The following is a 6371-nucleotide window of genomic DNA, read 5'->3' on the forward strand; positions in this document are numbered from 1 at the left end:
GTGTAACACCATTAAATTTATTAAAAAAATTGAAACTGATGGGGGTTGTGCACAAGCAATAATATGGAGATGATTTGATTAAATTAAAACATAGGGGGTGTTAGCAAAATGATGGAATCCCAAGGGAATTTTAGTGAAGCTTGCAATTTAATATTAAAGGTACATAAATTAATAAATTTAAATATTTATTACTATACACTATTAAATCTATTAAAAAGATTGAAGCTGAAGGGATTGTGCACAAGTAATAATGTGGAAATGATTTGATTAAATTAAAACATAGGGGAGTTAGCAAAGTGATGGAATCTCAAGGGAATTTTAGTGAAGCTTACAATTGAATATTAAAGGTACATAAATTAATATATTTATTAGTATATTAAAAATTAATTTAATTCTAGCCTCTTGGTTCCTTTCTTTGATGTTAGATGCACACTCTTGAGCTTTATATATAGTTACAATAGTATGTGCATAGACATCAAAGCCAGAGCTAATATTTTGTCATGGCTAACTCCATGAATTCATATTCTGTCATGTCCAACACTGTTCCTCCCTTTGCATTTGCAGTTTTGCACGAAATGAATAGGGTAATGGTCAATTGCGCTTCTTTGTTGTTTTACTCTCTCTTATATGTTTTCATCTTAATAGTTCTACAAAAGTTCAAGTGGTTCTGCTGTTGTGTTTTAGTTTAAAGATAAAAATCCTTCATGTGTGGTAACACTTTCAAAAACCCAAACTGTTGGAAGTTATGTGGTGAGCATCACAGAATATCTATCTATTTGTTCCTTAGTTTCATTGATATTTTATATTCATGTTTTGATGAACTTTTTCATTTTTCTGGCCTTGCCAACTAAAATTGCAGTGTTTATTCGTCAATTTGGAGTTTCTCCATTGAAGCTTCGAGGGCATGTGGGTGATGATGTTACGTGCAAACTGCTGAGCAAAAACAAGAAATATGTGAGGATTGGATCAGGCTGGAAGAAATTTTGTCAACGTAATGGGGTTCGTGCAGGAGATATGTGTTGCTTTAAGTTTACAAAGATCGCAGTTGTTGAAGTGTCTATTGTTTTTGGATAATTTTATGGGAGTATAATCGGATGGCTTGCTGCTATGTGAAAGTTTAATTTTGTTCCTGAATAATAGTTATGTGAATTTCAATTGGCAGATTCGTATGAGTTTGTCCTAAAACTTTTTCCCAGATTGTTATTATGTATTTGGTTTGTTGATCCAATGTTCAATGTTAGTTGTTTGAATCTTTACTGTGAGTTTAAATTTAGTTTGGATTTTTACCTATCTAGCAATGTTAAATTAACAAAGCCTTTAAAAGATACTGGCCATGACAGTCATGTGGAGGCACGTGAGAAGAAACTGATACCAAAAAAAGCTGCATTTTTTATTTAATTCTTTTTTTTATTTAGCTTAATCCCTTTCAGTCCTTTTTGATGGTGTAAAAATGATATTAATTTTTTATATTATTCCAGTTTATGGTTATTTTAATGTGTATTTTCATACCCTTTTTAATTTAATTTTGTTTTGTTTTAAAACTAATTATCTTTCATTGTTATTTTTGAAAATAAATTTTAACGCTATATTATTATCTTTAATTCGAAAATAAAATGGTAAGATTTTTATGTACAAGTTGAGAGGTATTTAAGGCATTATAAAGGCACATTAAATTTCAACTTATTAATAATATTCAAGATTTTAAATTTTAAATTTATTAATTCCTTTGAAACTCCCGAATGTTTTCAGTTTTCTATTGTAACCCTTTCTATGATTATGATGATAAATATAAGAATATGCAATCAATGTGACTTTTCTTTACCTATTTTAACCTATTTTAATAACATATTTCCAGTTATTTTTTTATTTAGTCAGTTTAATGACCTTATCAGCAGCCATAAGATCCAAAGGAGAGATTGCTTTAGCAGTTGCATCAAGTGGAATTGCAGCTTTGCTCATTCCTGGCAGTCGAACAGCTCACTCCAGGTTCTGTATTCCAATTAATGTTGATGAAGACTCTACCTGCAACATTATACATGGAAGTCCATTGGCTAAATTGATCATCAGAGCTAAAATCATAATATGGGATGAAGCACCCATGACTCACAAACATTGTTTTGAAGCGGTGGATCGAACTCTAAGAGATATTATGAGACTTACCAATAAAAACAGCAACATCAAGCCTTTTGAAGGAAAAGTTGTTGTGTTAGGTGGAGACTTTAGGCAAATTTTACCAGTAATGTCTAAAGGTAGAAGGGAGGATATAGTCCACGCCACCATCAATGCTTCTTATCTTTGGGATCATTGTCAGGTACATTGCCATTTCTCCAAAAAAATGTCTGCTTTTAAATTGATCAATTACTTCCAAACAAATAAAAATTAACCAATAACTTCAGCTATAACAATATTCTTATCTTTTGAATCATGACCAGGTGCTTACATTAACAAAAAAACATGAGGCTACAAACTGGAAAAACAGCTGTAGAGGTTGATGAGCTAAAAAAATTTCCAGAGTGGATATTAAGCATAGGAGATGGAAATGCAGGTAAGCAGATAGAAGATGAAACAATCCTAGACATCCATTAGGATTTTTTGATCCCACATTCAGGTGATGCAATGGTTTCTATTGTCAACTCTACTTATCCGTCTTTCCTTCAGAACTACGAAAATCCAAAAAATTTCCAACGTCGTGCTATTTTAGCTCCTACAAATGAGATTGTTGATAATTTGAATGAATACATGATGTCATTGTTGCCTGCAGATGAGAAAATTTATTTGAGTGTCGATAACACATGTTCATCATACGACAATTATGACAGTCCAGATGATATCCATACACCAGAGTTTTTAAACACAATAAACTCTTCAGGCTTGCCTAATCATCTGTTAAAGCTAAAAAAAAAGAGCTCCAATGATGCTTTAAAGAAACATCGATCAATCAGCTGGATTGTGCAATGATACACGTCTGATTATCACTGAAATGGGCAAATATGCTTTGGAAGGCAAGGTTATATCAGGAACAAATACTGGAAAAAGGGTGTTTATACCAAGATTAACATTAACCCCATCAGATAGGAGAATTCCTTTAAAGTTTCAAAGGAGACAATTCCCTATAGCGCTCTCTTTTGCCATGACAATCTCTAAAAAGTGTAGGGTGATATTTGCCAAAATCGGTGTTTTCACATGGCCAATTATATGTAGCCTTCTCTAGAGTCACCAATCGTAAAGGATTAAAAATCCTCATTTGCGATGGTGATGACAGTAATTCAAATAGTAATTCAAATGTAGTTTACAAAGAAGTATTTCGCAATGTAATGTGAAGAGGATGTTTTTTTTCAAAAATGTTACTTTAATTGTGTGTTTAACTTTTTCTGGGTAATCATGTGTATTCAGACTTTACTATATATTTTTCCGCTTGCTGATCAATGAAGGTTATTTAAATGATGAAACACTTCATATATACTTAGCTTTCAACTGGCCTCTTATTTCCCAGCAACGAAACAAGATTGCTCCTCATTAGTTCAAACCAATTCACCATATTTAATTTAAAAAAAACATAAGAATTCATAAACTAAATTTTTGTATATCTTTTAATCAATGAAATATATTTAAATAAAAACAAATTTAACAAAAACAACACACACAAAAACCAAAAAATGAATATCCCCCGTGCATCCCACGGGTAAAAAGTACTAGTAGAGTGATAAAAGGCCATTAAAACCACTCTTTAACGTCATATGCACGTTGATAAGATAGAGTGTAACTGATATGTTGTATTCTAACATATTGATGCAATAAAATAATAATAGAAAAGGTTGTAACATATTAACTCTGTTCCTAAATATAAGACCTATTCTAAAAATTTGCGCTTATTAAGAAAACACTTAATGTGAGTATGTGACTAATTAGTGTATTAGTTTTTTAAAAATGCATACATTCTTCCCTATTTATCCTTTATCATTTTCCCTCACTAATAATCATTGCATTTATTAATGGTAGGTGGTAACTTTGAAATTGAAAACATACAATTATGTGTGGGGTAAATATGGAAGAGTACAAAACCTTTTGCTAGATTATTGTAAGAGGTCTTATATTAGGAACATGAAGTTTTGAAACTAGGTCTTATAATTAGGAACGGAGGGAGTAATTACTTAGTGTCATTTATCCTTCATAGATTACTCTAGAGAAAATCGGTCGCTACTTTGCATTGTTATTTTTATTCTATTTCTTAGCGACGGAAATTTCGGTCGCTAACATTTCAACCTCTAAATCGGTTGCTACTTTGTATTGTTATTTTTATTCTATTTCTTAGCGACGGAAATTTCGGTCGCTAACATTTTCGTCGCTACTTTGCATTGTTATTTTTATTCTATTTCTTAGCGACAGAAATTTCGGTCGCTAACATTTTCGTCACTAAATCGCTACTTTGCATTGTTATTTTGATTCTACTCTTAGCGACAGAAAATTCGGTCTCTAACACTTCCGTCGGTAAATCGGCCACTAATAGCGACATATATATCGGTCGCTAAATAATTCATTGCTAAAACGGTAGCTACTTTGTTTTGTTATTTTTATTCTACATTTAGCGACAGAAATTTCAGTCACTAATAATTTTGTCGCTAGCTCGGTCGCTAATAAGTCTAATGTGGAGTATGACCAAAATATGATGGATCCCATCGCAAAATCTGTCGCTATTTGTGACTGAAATATTTCGGTCGCTAAATCCGTCGCTAAAGAGCGAATTTCTAGTAGTGAGGGTTGTATAAATGGTTCATGAAACGTTTAGGTTAAATAACCCATCGTTCACTCACATTAAAAAATAAGTAAGTTGAAATTTCTAAATTTGCAAAATAAAAATGTGAAATAGCGTCGACCAAAAACCAATGTTAAACAACTAAAAATCAATGCAAAAGCTGATTTAGAGTCAGCCTGGCGTCAGCGTCGGGTGGAAGTTGAAAGGCTCAAAGCTAATTCTTTGAGTCGGTCGGATGACCAATTTTAAGAATTAGGGTGACCAGCCGACTCAAAGCCGACATAACTCGTTGGAGAAACAAACTAATGTAACTTTAAAGGATTGAAACCATCAAAATGTTGATACAGGGATGGATACCAAAATCTCGCTATAGTTCAAGGACCTAAAACTTATTTAACCCAAAAAAAAAAACATAACTAATACTGAATTGACTTGTAGCATAATGTGCTGGGAAGCACGGATACCGCGCGTAACCGGCGTATCGACACGCCCTAGATACGGGAACGCGTGCGATACGCCACGGAAACGTGTCGGATACGAAGGGAAAGCTCCGAATATGGCGGCAAGAACGGATACGGCGCGCGCGCGTATTGGACACGGCAGGGAGCGGCAGATACGCGTCTCGTCAGTGACGGAGCAAGGGAAGGAGAAAGAAGAAAGTGGGAGAGGGAGAAAACCTGGTAGTTGACGGCTGGAGGATGATGAACAGTAGCAGAGGCAAAAGGTAAAAGAAAGGATACTAGGTTTGGTATTTGGGTTTTCCTAAAAAAAGAATTGGGCTAAAGTGGCTGGTGTTTTCTTTTAAAACATTTTCAAATTGGGTAAAAAAAACAATGACTAGGTAAATATTTTAAACTCGTTTAGTTTTTGAAAAAAAAAACGATAATATTTAGTTAATATATATATTTTAAAAAGTGTGAACGAATCATTACTCAATTTAGGTCCTTGTCCTCCGCTTTGGTCGTGCCTCTGACCCTGTCTGTCTCCAGCTCGATCAAATTGTATGCTGTCCCTTCCTTCATCATTTGTTTTCATGCATTTCAATTTTATCGTTTCTTTCTCAAATTTTTTTCTTGGGACCCATAATTTTATTGTTTTTTAATTTTCCCAAATGAAACCTTTTTTGTTTACGCTTATGGTGGCATGTTGTTGATACAGTTTTCTAAAGCAGCAAGGGATGTGTCCAAGTTTGCAACAGTGGCACTGGTTGATGTTGATTCCCCAGACATTCAAGTCTATGTCAAGTATTTTGACATCACTTTGATACCATCTACTATGTTTTTCTTCAATGCCCATCACATGAAAATGGATTCTGGTATGGTGCTATCTGCTCTTTTGTTTTCTTGCCTCAATTTCTCGCTTCCTTTTCTGTTTTGGTTCATTTACATTTTTTCTTCAACGGACATGTTGCTCATTGCATTATGTTTGAGATGCTGTGTTAGATGATTTACTCATAGAGTACAGTTATGATTCCCTCGACAAGTATTGCTTTCAACAAGAGAACTTCATTCATATTTTAGGAAGTGGTGAAATTTTCTGTCTTGTTTTATTTTAATATTTGAATTTGAGTTCTTTCCCTTTGAATCTGCGATGCTGATCCTGCCAAAAGAGTCTATTA

General features: G+C 33.5%; 1 pseudogene; it reads left to right on the forward strand.

The window, feature by feature from the left end:
• Positions 1–1879: 1879 nt before the first annotated feature.
• Positions 1880–3320, forward strand: LOC130736673 (uncharacterized; annotated as a pseudogene).
• Positions 3321–6371: the final 3051 nt, after the last annotated feature.

This window comes from Lotus japonicus, chromosome 2 (genome assembly GCF_012489685.1).
Source record: "Lotus japonicus ecotype B-129 chromosome 2, LjGifu_v1.2".
Taxonomy (NCBI): domain Eukaryota; kingdom Viridiplantae; phylum Streptophyta; class Magnoliopsida; order Fabales; family Fabaceae; genus Lotus; species Lotus japonicus.